Raw genomic sequence first — 16,567 nt, 5'->3', positions numbered from 1 at the left:
GACACTGTCCGCACATGTCCTCTCTGTTTTGGGGTCTCCATGCCACTTCCGCTCTCATTGTTGCTCTCATACAGAAGACACAAGTTATGGCTCCACAATACCTGACCAGGAGAGTTTCACAGGCCTTCTGACCTTCTAAAAGGCAAAGGTATTTGCTGACTGGCTTCCATGCTTGGCAGGGTCTTTTCTGGAATGTTGAATATGCACTGCTCTTTACTTCACACCATGGGCCAATCCCATCGCAAACTGGACATTGGCCAGGAAGCAAAACATGCACCAAAGGTCAGTGACTATTAAAACGAATCCCTCTTACTTAGCTCAGTCAGGGACAGGACAGGAGAGGTTAATTTTTCCACACAGTAACATACCGTATATATCAGCACTAACAATGAGGTTTTATTTCCCTGAGTCAGCTTTAAAAATAATGTTGACTTTTATGGTCGATACATTATAGATCACCATATTTATGTCAGAACATATTGGCATAAAAATAAATCAATGAAGATATTAATACATGAGGCTTGTGTTTAAATGAAACCCCTTGAGACTCCACACCTTCCCCCCGTATTTCACCATAGTGCTTTCTGAGACTTCACCTCTGACGTGTTTTACTGAACATGACATCAAGGCCTGTTTTCACTCTCTACAACTCCTGTTTTTAATATGTCTTGCATATAATGAGGTTCAAAAAATATCCAGTTGGTTCTTTTACCATAAACATACATAACTGCATTCCTTCATTAATAGGACTGTCAATTCAAATGTATGGTTTATGCATGAACAAAATATCTCACAGTCAAAGCTCTGATTGGTATACTATTAATAAATGAAACTGCGTTGGAGACCATCTTCAAATATTATGTTTGCTATCTACAACCGCTTTAAGGGTCATGAGAAGTTTCTAATATAAATATGTGTTTTAGAAAGCAAGTTCATTGTATAGACATCATTAAAGAAAAAGCGGGTTTAGTGAAAAAGAAAATCCATTCTCTTAGGTGTATCTTCTCTTTCTAACGCTCTGCTGCGCTCACAGAACACACCGAGCACCAGCTGCTCACAGCCTTCCGCTGAGGGGAGCCGTCTTCCTCAAAACCTCCACAGAAAGAGCAACCCTTAGTGCTCATCCGTCAAGTGTGGCCCTGCTCCTAACTCTGTGATCCCATCACAGCAGCCCCTGGCCATAATGAAGGGGCCACCCAGGCAGCCCATGTGTGTGCAGACCCACAGCATGCCAGAGGCCTGGCTGCGGCAGTCCTATCCAAACAGGAATGATGGTGAATACCTGGGTCAATCAGAGCCTCTTCGGAAATTTTCTATGGCTCTGTGGGCAGAGTTAGCCATCTGCAACAGTGCTGGAAGTCAAAGGAAGCCCAGAGGGAAAGCCGAGTCAGGAGAAGCAAGGAGGAAGCACAAACTGAATGGAGAAGCAATGAAATCGAGAAAAAAAAGAAAAGGGTGAGTGCATTGGTTAGAGCAGCAGAAAAAGGGTTCACTAGGGGTAGTCCTCAGCCCCTCCCCCATATGCAATTCACACCAAGTCACACTCATTTCCCTCCTAAATGTCCACTGAATACACCCATTTCTCTCTGTTCCCACCCTCACCACTCAGGTCAAAGCTACCATGACGTCCCTTCTAGACTACAGCAAAATGCTCCCTCACCTGTTTCCAATGCTCTGTGCTCTCCACATAGCATTTAATCTAATCATCTTTCTCTGTGTTTCTTAGATGCACACACACACACACACACACACACACACACACACACACACATTAAACCCTTTAGTAGGAAAAATCAAATAGATCTAAATGGGAAAGGCTTTCATATGCTAATCCAGAAGAATATCCTTATGACCTCAGAGTAGAGAAAGTCTTAAACCAGATACAAAAAGCACAAACAAGGAATACTGATCATTTCAACTATGTTAAAATTAAAAACTTCATTCCTTAAAAAAAAAAAACCTATATATATATATATGTGTGTATATATATATATATATATATATATGCAGTTAAGTCAGGGAAAGCCAGAGTAGGAAAACAAATAGTTGTAACACGAGTAACAGAAAATATTTTCATTGAAAATATGTAAAGATCTCCTAAAACTCAATAACAAAAAGACAGACAACTCAATAGAAAAAATGAGCAAGAAGAAACTAGAAGAATCACTTCATACAAAAGGATCCCGGTCCAGATACAGCAGGAGCCCCTCATCTCCCACGTAGAAGCAGCACAGAAGTGTGTGGGGAGGAAGGGGGAACACCTCACAGGGCAAAAAAACCCTGGGGTTTGGTGAGAAAACCTGATGCCTGAGGTGGAGAGTGGATGAAGGCAGGGTCCCTCCTTCGCCGGTCACTCCCCTTGCCCCTCACCCTGCTCCCTGGGATTGCACTCCCAAACACGATGGTAGCACACCCTACTCCCTCTCACCCACTGTGCTGAATGTCTGAGGCCATCGTGGATTCCTCCCCCAGACCCTAGCAACACCCTAGCAACAGGAAAGACTCTGACAGTGGACCGCACATCCATCAGCGTGTTACTGCTGTAAAGGGCATTTTAGGGAAGCTGTGGGTGGAACCTGATGCCTAAGGGGAAGAGTGGATGAAAACAGGGTCCTAAGATACAAGCCCTCTACTCTGAAGATGACTTGGGCAACTTTACCATTAGTCCTCAAGCCCCAGACTCTACCACTGATCTCCTCTCTTGCCCCAAACCAAACCAGCTTTCTACATTTCTGCACAGGGCACACAGGCAAAGACTCAGTCGTGACACATTTAAATATCTTTGATGCCAAATGAAAGGAAAAGGAAAAAGTTTCATAAAGATCTCCTTTCAGGGTCGTGAGCCTAGAGGCAATGATGGACTTCCAGAGCCACAGGATGTTGCAGCCAAGATTATTTTTACTGCACCATTAATGTTAAAAATTCTGATTTCAAAGTCAGTGGAGGGGTGGTATTACACATTTGTATAGATGAAGTAAAAAGATAATTTTTTCAGTAGTGATTATTTTTCCAGACAGAGTAACATCAGTTTCAGGGCAGCCACCTTCTCTGTTGTGACAATACAATGTCAGAGTGATGTTTCCCAATCCCTCCCTGTGTTTACACTAATTTAAAGCTGCCAGTTATGTCAGATCCTTGTCAACAGAAAACAAAAATGTACAAGCTGCTAAATTAATTATTGAAATTAAGTACTCACTGTCTCTCAACAGTCTTTTAATTATTTAAAGGATCCAACTTGCTTTCCCTTGTGAAAAATAAAAGCCCTTGGGCTCTTAGGTTTGGGGACAATTCAGACATGGAAGAGGGATCTAGGTACACAGCAGGCGTAAGCCCACACTGGAAAAATATAATACAAAATCATTAAAAGACTAACAAGTGCCTTTTATCTTAAGACTCAAGGTACAGTTTAAAACGGGGTTGCTGGACTTCCCTGGTGGTACAGTGGTTAAGAATCCACCTGCCAATGCAGGGGACACGGGTTTGAGCCCTCATCCAGGAAAATCGCACATGCCGCAGAGCAACTAAGCCCGTGAGCCACAACTACTGAGCCTGCGAGCCACAACTACTGAGCCCACGCACCGCAACTACCAAAGCCCGCGCATCTAGAGCCCGTGCTCCGCAACAAGAGAAGCCACCGCAATGAGAAGCCTGCCCACCGCAACGAAGAGTAGCCCCTGCTCACCGCAACTAGAGAAAGCCCACGTGCAGCAATGAAGACCCAATGCCGCCATAAATTAATTAATTTAAAAAAAAACAACTGGGTTGCTATGTAGATCTCGTTCTTGACAGTTTTTTAAAACTCTGTTTTGTCCTCTTTCTCTTTACCATTATCTCTAGACCATGCTTTTTGAGCTAGGGTTCAGTTATCTATAACAAAGGCACTACATCTAGTGACTTCTGGGATGACCTGCTCTTTTATTTCCCTGTTTTCTTTCTTTCTTATGTGATTAGGGGGGTGAGAAGGGGGAAGGTAGCTAAAAAAAAAAATATTCCCTGGAAATCTGGAAATTTGCTGAGTCTCTGCTTTGTGAAAGAAGCCCAGGCTTTTCCCAAATCATTGCAGATAAGACTTCCACTGAACCTCAGTTTGCTCAGCTGTATAATGGGGGAAATAATGCCAGCCATGCCTATCTCACAAGATCTTTTTAAAAATCAATCCCAGAAAGGCTGCTTTCAGCTGATTGCAACACCATTTCATTGTGTGACCCTAACATAGTAACTTTGGACAGGAGGTGGTTTGGTTGGTGTGATTTTCTGTATGTCCTCAATGAATTATATCTTATCCACAGCTGCTATGGCTGGACCTGAGCCCAATCCCAATTTCTGCTTCCTTGTGGAGGAAAAAATTGTAACCTGTCTGTCAGTCTTTATCGCCACCCAGTGGTCTACTGGCCAAATAACACCAAACTATCTAGTGGATTTGAAACACTTAGGAAAAGTAATTCAAAGTAAACCACCGACTACTGTAATCCACCACCTAATTAAATGTACCTTGGGGCCCCATTTTTTAAAACTTATTGAAAAACAGAATAATTACGTTGTGAATATGAGTATGAATAATAATTTCTAATTCATCTCTGGAAATTAAGAAATGCATATATTACAGTGGCTTTTTGAGAAACCTCCATACTGTTTTCCACACCACTGTGGGAAGGGCATATAGGGATGGGGAAGTGGGAGGTACAAGCTTTTGGGTGTAAGAGAGGCTCAGGGATGTATTATACAACACGGAGAATATAGCCAATATTTTGTAATAACTGTTAATGGAGTGTAACCTTTAAAATTTGTATTAAAGGGCTTCCCTGGTGGCGCAGTGGTTGAGAGTCCGCCTGCCGAAGCAGGGGACACGGGTTCGTGCCCCGGTCCGGGAAGATCCCACATGCCGTGGAACGGCCGGGCCCGTGAGCCATGGCCACAGAGCCTGCGCGTCCGGAGCCTGTGCTCCGCAACGGGAGAGGCCACAACAGTGAGAGGCCCGCGTACCACAAAAAAAACAAATAAATAAAAATAAGTTAAAATTTGTATTAAAAATTAAAGGTAAAAGTATTAAAGAAATGCATATAAACAGTTTTAAGGAATAACTTGTAAAAACAAATTTACTGTCTGAAGGCATTTATGAGACTCCATTAAATAGCTCCATTTCTCTGAGAAAGGTCTCTAGATACAAGTAAAATATTAAAATCAATTTATAGATTTAAACACATTTATAATACAATAGTGGCATTTTAAAAATGAAAATAAGCGATGCCCACTCCTTTGACCCAAAATCTTTTTTAAAGGGGATCCTATTTTCTCAACAACCACTCCTCCACAACTGAAAGGTGGTTAACATTTTGTTGCTACTCAAATTTATTCATAACTTTTCCCTTTTCTGAACTCTTGAAATATGTATCTTACAAATACTTGTTAAAGGAGAGAGAACACCTCTTTCTTCATCTTAGCTGAGTCATTTCTCTGGGTAGTAATAACTATTTCAAACCATGAAAATGATAAAGACTTCCCTGTCCCCTTGGGAAGATGTACACCATGGTACTCAGAGGTCATTGCTGCTCCGGAGATGACTAGTTGAGACCCCTGTTTAGCAGGGAGCCAGGCTCTTGGAGACCCACAGTGGGAAGAACTCTAGGCTGAAGATTGGAAGTCATGGTACCCATTTAACCCACATTCAGGATTCTCACTTCATTATTTTCTCAAGGCCCAAATCCCCACTGAGTCCAACAGTGAAACAAATTCCAACTCTAAACCATGTCAGTCTTTTTGAAAGCTTGTGAATAAATGGTGACAAAGAGGGGAAACTACAGGGGCTTCCCTGGTGGTGCAGTGGTTGAGAATCTGCCTGCTAATGCAGGGGACACGGCTTCGGGCCTGGTCTGGGAGGATCCCACATGCCGCGGAGCAACTAGGCCCGTAAGCCACAACTACGGGCCCGTGAGCCTGCGCGTCTGGAGCCTGTGCGCCGCAACAAGAGAGGCCGCGATAGTGAGAGGCCCGCGCACCGCGATGAAAAGTGGCACCCGCTTGCCACAACTAGAGAAAGCCCTCGCACAGAAACGAAGACCCAACACAGCAAAAATAAATAAATTTTAACTCCTACCCCCAACATCTTGTTAAAAAAAAAAAAAGAGGGGAAACCACATGTTACAACATACACTCACTTTCTAGAAGTGAGGACATCTCTCTCCTGAGAATTCCATTCATCACAGCAACTGTCCCCCAACTTCTCTTCTATTGTAAAACCCCAGCCTGCTTCTCTTCCACTGAGTCTTTTCCTCTGTTCTGTGAATAGCTAATAGTCCCTCAATGCTGCATCCCAATGAATGGAAGAAGCTAGGAGTTCTAGGGAGACAGGAGAAAAGTCAGGGGATTGCAGAGGGTAGAAAAGAGGCTTCAAGGAGGAGGTGGTCAACATCATCACAGCTTTTGGCAAGTGAATTAACCCCTTATGGCCTGAGTTTTTCTCCCTCTTCCTTTCTCCATAATAGCAGCCTCAGTAATGCACTGTTCCAAACATTGTGTAGTTCTCTTACACGATGTCTCAACTAAGGATGGTCAATCTCTCACCAAAAGCTGTCCCTCCAGACTGGGTAGGCCTGGAAATGCATGGAAGATATCTGAGTCTTCTCAAACTGCTGGAACAAAATGCCACAGACTGGGTGGTTTAAAACCACAGAAATGTATTTCTCACAGTTATGGAAACTGGGAAGTCCAAAATCTCAAGAACTGCAGGGTTTGGTTCCTGATGAAAGCGCTCATCCTGGCTTACAGTCCACCTTCTTGCTACGTCCTCACGAGAGAGAGAAAGCTCTCCGCTGTCCTTTATTAAGACACTAATCCTACTGGATTAGGGCCCCTCTCTTTTTTCTTTTTTTAACATCGTTATTGGAGTATAGTTGCTTTACAATGGTGTGTTAGTTTCTGCTGTATAACAAAGTGAATCAGCTATACATATACATATATCCCCATATCTCCTCCCTCTTGCGTCTCCCTCCCACCCTCCCTATCCCATCCCTCTAGGCGGTCACAAAGCACCGAGCTGATCTCCCTGTGCTATGCGGCTGCTTCCCACTAGCTATCTATTTTACATTTGGTAGTGTATATATGTCCATGCCTCTCTCTCACTTTGTCCCAACTTACCCTTCCCCCTCCCCGTGTCCTCAAGTCCATTCACTACGTCTGAGTCTTTATTCCCGTCCTACTCCTAGGTTCTTCAGAACCATTTTTTTTTTATTCCATATATATGTGTTAGCATATGGTATTTGTTTTCCTCTTTCTGACTTACTTCACTCTGTATGAGACTCTAGGTCCATCCACCTCACTACAAATAACTCGATTTCATTTCTTTTTATGGCTAATATTCCGTTGTATATATGTGCCACATCTTCTTTATCCATGCCTCTGTCGATGGGCACCGAGGTTGCTTCCATGTCCTGGGTATTGTAAATAGAGCTGCAATGAACATTGTGGTGCGTGACTCTTTTTGAATTATGGTTTTCTCCAGGTATATGGAGGCCCCCATTCTTATGACCTTATTTGACTTTAATTACTCCCTTACTCCAAATGTAGTCACACTACAGGTTAGGGGTTCAATACATGAATTTGTAGGTGACACAATTCAGACCACAGCAGGTCACAGCCAGGAAGAAAAGTGACCTTGTCAGTTATGAGGCAGTAAAGTCACACTCGTCCTCCCATCCTTCCACATAAACCAAAGAGCTCAGGCTTCCAGGGCACCATGGTCTCTAGCAGAAGAGGGATGAGGGGAGGGAAGAGAACCAAATCATGTTGGGTCACTCCCTTGTGAGTGTGCCTTTCTTCCAGCTAATTCTCACAGCAACCTCACCAGATACACTGTCCCATCTTACAACTGGGGAGACTGTCGCCGAGAGAGATAAGGTGACTTGCTTCTTCAGACTGTACTCATGGTCCCCGGCAGAGCTGGGATTTGAGTGCTTTTCACCACAGGTGTGAGGGGGCAGAAGCCTACAGCCCCCATCAGGGGCAAACCCACCAGACTGGAGGGCCTAGCGAGCCCCACCAGGGTGTCTTCTCTGACCCGCAATTTCCTCACGGTAAAATGGAGCTAATGCTGCATCCACACGGTTGTTCTGAGGACTGAACAAAATCACGGTGTGACGTGGCAGGCCCGAGTCTGCATTGAACCAGGCTGGTTCCCCTCCTCAACCTCCGCCTGAGAGCCCACACCGAGTTGGGAAGGCAGCTTCGCTGGAAATAACTAAGCATTTGCCAGCCCTCCACGTGGAAGGTGATGGGACAAAATGAATGAAAACGAGATTCTTTTTACCCACCCAGCCAAAAAGCTTCGCCCTCCCAGTCAGGCAGATCTTCAAGTCAGGCGACGAGGTGGCGAGCCCCTTGGCAGGCTGCAGCACAGACGGCCACTGTCCCCACCACCTCAGAGCATTGGCCCCAGCCTTCAAGCTTCAGGCTTCAGCTCAGGCACTGGCCTCACCACCTGTCCGGTCTCAGGGACACCCTCAACACCTCCTCTGGCTCACGCCCCACATGCAATCTGTCCTGTTGCTCCTGCCTCAGCAGCGCCTCTGGGGTCAAGTCCTCTCTCCTCGTCAACCCTGTGTGGCCTCGCTTGGGGTCCCGAGCATCTCTCACCTGCACGCACTGCTCCGGCCCCCTTACAGTCTGACTGTTCCAGCCTTGGTTCCGTGCTGCTGCCACGTGTCTTCCTGCCACACAGCCTCATCCCGTCACTGTCCTGCTTAAGCACATCCATCATCCTCCTTATGCATCCTCAGTTTTCACCCTCCACGTGGGTAATCCTGCCATCCCAGGACCCTTCGGCTCTGTTTCCTTGCATGTGCTGTGCCCCCAACCCTGCCCCAAATGCTCCTCACCCTTCTTTCCCAGCAAGCTCCCCTTTGTTCCCCCAAGCAGCTCCCATGGCACTAGTCTAAGAAGCCTTCACTCGACTCCCTCAGCACGCTGCTGGTTTTCCCAGCATTTGGTTGACCATTTTCCATATTGCAGGGCAATCATCTGTATCTGCTTGTCTTCCCCACCAGACTGTGAGAGCCTGGAGAGTGAGGACCGTGCTTTATTTATCTTTCGTCCCTAGTGCCTGACCAATAGATGCTCCGTAAGTGTTTGTTGACTGATAGAATGCATGAGGTCTCTGTTCCTTCTGTTGTGAATAAACATCTATATGGTACAGTTTACAGCCAACAATCAATTTACCCCAAAATTACCCAACTTAAACTTTTCTCTCTTTCCCCATATTAACTCATCTTTCTGAAGGTTAACCCCTAGAAATCAACTTCATTCCACCCCTGCAGGCTCCATGCCGACTGGCCCACTGATTTCCCAACGCACCAGGAACTGCAGGCTCCACGCACAGCTGCCTCAGCTCTGTGGGTCCGCCTGTTGGATCTGTTTTGTCAGCAGGGACAGGGGTAGGAAAGAAGATGCACCTGGCTTCATGGCTCAGATCTGTTTTCTTGGATGTCCAGGATGCTGAGATGGTTAATAAGCACATCAGCCTCAGGATTCAGATACGCAGTTAATAAATCCTGAAAGAGATACAAACCAAAATCCTCCCGCAGAGCCTGCAGGCAAAACCTGTGCTTTCCCTAATCCTCCCTAGCCCCCAAGGATCACTTGCCACTCCACCGTGGCACGGGGGGTTAGGGCCAGACTGTAGGCAATACTAACCCCCTAGGAACGTACCAGCATCTCGGGCTGCAGAAGGTCCTCTTGGAGGTTTCCTAACTCTATGCAGAGTAGCCTAGCCAGAGAACAAGTCGCAGCACTGGAGATGGTGTGTCCTGTTCCAACGACAGCAGCATCTTCCTGCCACCATTTATATCTGAGCTTCCTACCAACCCAGCCTGGAGCCAAGAGCATACAAGTCAGGGTAAGGGCAGCCCTGTGGACCTGGTAAGTCTAGAAGCCCTGCTTTTGAAGACTGCTTTGCCCTTGGGGTTAACTCTTTTTTTTTTACTGGAGCTGGTCTCTCTCAAACAAGGACTCTGCCCAGACTTTGGGAATTGGATGCCACATCAAGGCAGACACTAACGCCCAGCTGAGGTCATGATGCTCTGCCATCCACTTTGTTTCTCCCCAGGGGAAGGAGAAGCAGGAATAGCTGTGCTCCCAGAAGGGGGCCTCCCAGGAGATGGAGAAGCTGGATACCAACATCTCAAAGGCAGAAAGATTCTGCTATTTCTCGGAGGACTACAAACAAATCTACCTCCCCCGACCTACAGTATCATCTTCGTGCTAGGCCTCCCCCTGAATGGCACTGTTCTGTGACTCTCCTGGCACCAAACCAAGCGCTGGAGCTGTGCCACCATCGATCTGGTGAACCTGATGGTAGCCAACCTGCTTTATGTGCTGACACTGCCCTTCTTCATCATCACCTGCTCCCTGCGTGACAGACGGCCCTTTGGGGAGCTGCTCTGCAAGCTGGTGCGCTTCCTGTTCTACACCAACCTCTACAGCGGCTTCCTGCTGCTGACCTGCATCTCGGTGCACCGCTTCCTGGGCGTGTGCCACCCGCTGCGTCTGCTGCCCTACCGGGCCCGCCGGCATGTCCTGCTGGGCACCGCCGCCACGTGAGCCCTGGTGGCTCTCTAGCTGCTGCCCACGCTGGTCTTCTCCCAAACGGACTACATCAACGGCCAGATGGTCTGCCACGACATGACCAGCCCAGAGCATTTTGATCAGTTTTCCACCTATGGCGTGGTCCTGATGTTGTCCTGTTTGTCTTTCCCTCCTTGGTCATCTTGGTGTGCTATTCGCTGATGGTCAGGAGCCTGACCAAGCCAAGGGAGACCCTCATGAGGATGGGCAGCGCGGCCCGGGCCAAGTCCCTCCGGACCACCCTGCTGGTGTGCGGCCTCTTCACCCTCTGTTTTGTGCCCTTCCGCATCACACGCTCCCTCTACGTCACGCTCCGCTTCCTACCTTCACAGAACTGCCAGCTCTTGAAGGTGGCCGGCCTGGCCTACAAGATACGGAGGCCTCTGGCGAGCCTGAGCAGCTGCCTCAACCCAGTCCTGTACTTGCTGTCAGGTGGGAACAACAGAGTCAGGCTCTTCCAGGAACTGAGGCATAACAAGGTGGGTGAGCACCCAGCTGGAGCCAAGGGAGAGAGACCCAGGGGTGGGCACATCTGGGTACTGTCAAGATGAAGTTCAGGGGGAAAGCTCCAAGATGTTGACAATGACCTGTTTGAACACAGTCATGTGCTATGGGAGAGGGGCTCAGGATCTCCTAGTGGTGTCCTGCTAGAAAGGATTTTATATTGATGAGAGATTTTTAAATAAGAATGTTTGAAAGAGTCACCAACACAAAGGAAAACTTTCTTAATTTAATGAGAGCTGACATTTATCTCTTGTCATTCAGATCTCAGCTCAAACATCACCTCGTCCAAATCCACTCCTGCCACCCTAGCCAATGTTGGCCTCTCTCCCCCTAGCCCAGTCACTCTCTATTTCCCTATTTATTGTCTTTGTAACACTTATTAGTACCTAGACTTGTTCATTTTTTTTTTTAATGGTCTCTTCCCCCTAAAATGTAGCCTCCAATAGGACAGGGACCTCTTCTGTCTGAGTGCTGTACCCCTAACACCAGCCTCCACAGCAGGGCCCAGCACATGGTGAGTGCGCAACAGACAGGGGCTGAGTGAGTGGGTGGATGGAGGCATGGGTGGAGCCCTTGATATGTAAGAGCGCTTTATGAGAAGTAACTCATTTAATCCTCACAACAGCCCTTGGAGACAGAAGCTACTGTTAGCCCCATTTACAGATCAGGAAACTGAAGCACAAAGCTTTAAGTAGCTTGTCAAAGGTCACCCAGCTGGAGAATGCTCAGATCATAGTGTTGGATGGAAGCTTTGAACCCAGGCACTGGCTCTGAAGCACACACCCCTAAGACTGAAGCAGATGGCCCAATCCAAACACTGATCAAAAGCTGGCTGACACTATGGAGAACAGTATGGAGGTTCCTTAAAAAACTAAAAATAGAACTACCATATGACCCAGCAATTCCACTACTGGGCATATACCCTGAGAAAACCATAATTCAAAAAGAGTCATGCAGAAAATGTTCACTGCAGCTCTATTTACAACAGCCCGGAGATGGAAACCACCTAAGTGCCCATCATCGGATGAATGGATACAGAAGATGTGGCACATATACACAATGGAATATTACTCAGCCATAAAAAGAAATGATATTGAGTTATTTGTAGTGAGGTGGATGGACCTAGAGTCTGTCATACAGAGTGAAGTAAGTCAGAAAGAGGAAAACAAATACCATGTGCTAACACATATATATGGAATCTAAACAAAACAAAACAAATGGTTCTGAAGAACCTAGGGGCAGGACAGGAATAAAGATGCAGACATAGAGAATGGACTTGAGGACACGGGGAGGAGGAAGGGTAAGCTGGGACGAAGTGAGAGAGTGGCATGGACATATATACACAGTACCAAATGTAAAATAGATAGCTAGTGGGAAGCAGCCGCATAGCACAGGGAGATCAGCTCGGTGCTTTGTGACCACCTAGAGGGGTGGGATAGGGAGGGTGGGAGGGAGACACAAGAAGGAGGGGATATGGGGATATATGTATATGTATAGCTGATTCACTCTGTTGTATAGCAGAAACACAGCATTGTAAAGCAATTATATTCCAACCAAGATGTTAAAAAATAAAATTTAGGGCTTCCCTGGTGGCGCAGTGGTTGACAGTCCGCCTGCCGATGCAGGGGACATGGGTTCGTGTCCTGGTCCGGGAAGATCCCACGTGCCGCGGAGCGGCTGCGCCCGTGAGCCATGGCCGCTGAGCCTGCGCGTCCGGAGCCTGTGCTCCGCAACGGGAGAGGCCACAACAGTGAGAGGCCCGCGTACCGCAAAAAAAAATAAAATAAAATTTTTAAAAAAGAGCTGGCCGAGTTTTCCTTGACAGCACCAGCTCGCTTGTTTACATAACTGCTGTTACCAGCAGACCACTGGGTATGCAGTAAGTGCTCTTTTCCTACACTTCTTAACCAGTGTTCTGGTTAAGGTCAGAAAAAGCTCTGCAGGGTAAAGTGGCTGTGTGAATAATGATCCACCTTAATCTTATTTGAACATAATGTCTCAGTTCATGACAGAAAAGTTTTACCACTGTCTTAAGTCATAATGTAATGTTCATCCTCTTAAAAAAAAAAAAATCCAAGGTAATCCAAAAAGAACCCCTTAAAAAAACACCTCTCATATTTAAACAATAATGATCTCCAAGGAGTTCTCAGATCTAAACATACATTATTTAATAATTCATTATAATCTCCCTGTGAAGTGGTAGATAAGCCTTTTTTGTAAAAACCAAAGTGAAACCCCTCATTACCACCCCACTCTATTTACAGGAACTGTCAGAGTAAACCACGTACATACCTAAATTATAAAATTTTATTCTAAACGTGCAGTTTATTGCTTTCAAGGGCACACAATAATTAGAAGTAGACTAAGTGTTGCCTAGCAGAATTCCTCAGGATAATTAGTTTAATGAATAGGCAAGGATGTTTTCTAATTAGCAGGTCAGCTGTTTCTACATAAGTAAGTGCTTCTATAGTAGCTGAGAGAACTTAAAACTGTTTGCTCTTTTGAATAGTCTCTCAGTTGTCTTGCTTATATTATTAAGTTTTGTCCCTTTCTTCTCATCAACACACCGGGAAGATTCAGCTGACCTCCAGTCCTAAGTGCCACCCCTTACGAGTTAGCAAGGTTTAACATTCCTGGAGAACTGGCACGTAGGCTCCCCAGTAAAAGCTGAAAGCCATTCCACGTTCCACTGAGCCATGACCTCTTAGGCCCACCAGCCTGCCGACCCTAGAAACGGAAAGAAAATTAATCTAGACTCTTCAGGATGCATCACCTTTATCTAAAAAGCAAGCGCTTTCACCCCCGGCCAAAGTTTTCCAGCCTTCAGTCCTTGTTAACCTATGTGCTTGCAATTATTTCTCTGATCCACATAATGCTCATTTTGCTTCTGCAGAATCTTCTGACCTACTTAACAGCAAAGTATAAGCATCCACTTTTAACTTATTTCTCGATAGTTGGTATCAAAAAAGTTTAACTTAGGTGTCATCGTATCCTGGTTTTCAGGGATAGCTATCGCAAGAGACAAGAATCAAAGCAGACTATTCCCTTTGAAGAAAGGGCCTTATTGAAAGGGGAGCTGGGAACCCACTGCCCAACAAAAGTCAAGGGGATACTCCTGACTCCCTTGTGGTTATCCAAAACCTACCTACACAATGGGACAAGGAGACTTTAAGAAAAAAGTTCTTCCTGAATCTCCCCACTCAATGCCCACCACCCTGGTGAAAGCCAGCATCCTCAAATGTGTCGTCACCCTGGGCCCCGAGCATCTCGCATAAGCTGCCTGGCTGCTCGGACAGGTTAAAACAAAATGGAAGGTCAGCAAATATCATGTTCGAAATACCATGACTGGGGCAGTACTGGATGCAAATATAATGGCTATAGCCACCTACAAGTGTCAAGCACAGTGCCAGCCCGTGAGGAGGTTACAGACTGTTGGAGGAAAAAAACCAAAACATACAAACAACAGTATGAGCGCTAATTAACAACTTCAGCAGCTACAGAAAAAAAATCATGTCAGTTGTTGATTAATCAAAAACAAACCACACCGTCAGTATGAGGGAAGTTTCGGCAGGGGGCAGAGGCTGTGGGGACCATGAACGGTGTCATGAGTATGCTGAAGGCTGGGTGAAACTGCAATTATTAGAATTTCCCAAGCACTGGAGAGAACGGAAAATTTGTGTGGGGACCAATGGTTGGTTCCTGAAGGGTAGGAGGTGGAGACAATGCTGGGAGGTGGGCTGAAGTGTGATCACTAAGCGCCAACCCAAAGCCGGCCAAAGAACCGCTCCTCAAGGCACAGGAACCCCCCAAGGGCATTTGGGCAGGAGGGTGATAGGATCAAAGCTGTGACTTAGAAACTTAATCTGGCAGCCATTGTGTTTAGAGAAGAGAAACAAAATGTCACAGCAGGCTTCTGTGAGATCTCCTAATTGGCCTTCCTTCCCTTCAAAGCCAGCCTTCACACCACCTACAGATTTTCTTTTAAAGGACATTTTTCATAGATCACACTCTCCCTATTTCTGTCCATTCCCTCTCCCTATATCCTTACTTCTAATAGGATAAAGCCCAGATTTCTCATGCTGGTCTACCAGATCCATCACAGTCCAGTTCCAGCTAAACTTTTCAACTCACAGGTCTCCCACCATACCATGTGGATTTCCACCTCTCACATGTTTACCATGGGGCCACCATTTACCACTCAACACCCTCCCCCAAACCTTCTCCACATGCCTAGGGACTCATCTTTCCCAGATCTTGGGCTCTACTTCCTCTGATCTCACAGTGCACTGCTGACTCACCCACTGGGCCTATCACCTTGGAGTTGACAATGGGCTCCTTTATCATTCAGGTCTATTTTGTCTCCCCTTCTACTCCATTTATCAATCTATAGACTATGGCATCCTAGCAACATTCTGAACATGGTGGACACTCAGTAAGCAATGGTGATGCTGACAATAAAGGGGGGGAAGAGGAAGGTGATTACCATTTACAGGGGACCACTGCAGCGATCCAAGTGTACAGATAATGGGCATGAGTAGAACTAAAAAGACTTTAAAACATATTGGAAAGAATGAAGACCTAAATGGGAAGGAAATCCAAAAAAGAGGGGATGTATGTATACGTATAGCTGATTCACTTTGCTGTACAGTAGAAACTAACACAACAGTGTAACGCAACTATACTCCACTAAAAATTAAAAATAAAATAAAATGTGGTCATAGAAACAAACAAAGAATGAAGAGAAATGAAATAAATTATTGAGACATGGGTGGTAAGGGAGACAGAACAAAAATGACTCTGAGACTCCAAGCCTGAGGAATCAAAAAGAATGATCAACTAGCACCTAGCACGCGATGGGCACTCAACAGTTACTGGGGAAAGAAAAAGGAAGGAAGGAGGGAGGTGACGAGCCTGTGTATCATGAGGGAGAGTTCAGGCAACTTAAACGTGAGCTGCTAGTGAGGCCTCAAGTTGGAAATGTAGGATGGAGGTTCAGAGACAGCTTAGGCTCAAGTCCTGGGTTTAGAGTTATCTATCCAGGCAACTATTCAAAGCTGCAGATGGAAATTACATCTCTGAGGAAGAAAGGAAGAGAAAGAACAGAGGACCTAGGAGATACAGGAACCATAAAAAAAAGTCCTTCCAGGGAACACAGGGACAGGAAGTGGTGCTGGATAACAGAGCATTGGAAAATCAAACGAGGGCACAGTTTTAAGAAAGAGAGTAGTCAAGGGTATCACATGAAACAGACTAGTCGAAGAAGAATGAACAGCTTTCTCTCAGCAAACAGCTCAAATGCCACCTCTTCCAAGAAGCCTACCCTGATCACCCATAAGAAGGCTCTTTCCTTCTCTGACCCTTCATCCACATCTATTAAGGCACATCTCCCTTCTACCAAGTATGAGCAGCATTATTTAAGTCCCCTTATTTCCCCTCCTGCAGGATCTAA

General features: G+C 45.9%; 1 pseudogene; it reads left to right on the top strand.

The window, feature by feature from the left end:
* The first annotated feature begins 1,183 nt into the window (after positions 1-1,183).
* Positions 1,184-11,265, top strand: LOC132520207 (proteinase-activated receptor 1-like; annotated as a pseudogene).
* The last annotated feature ends 5,302 nt before the right edge of the window (positions 11,266-16,567 follow it).

The sequence above is a fragment of the Lagenorhynchus albirostris genome, chromosome 5, assembly GCF_949774975.1.
Source record: "Lagenorhynchus albirostris chromosome 5, mLagAlb1.1, whole genome shotgun sequence".
Classification (NCBI taxonomy): Eukaryota; Metazoa; Chordata; class Mammalia; order Artiodactyla; family Delphinidae; genus Lagenorhynchus; species Lagenorhynchus albirostris.
This window is presented reverse-complemented; position numbering and strand designations above follow the sequence as displayed.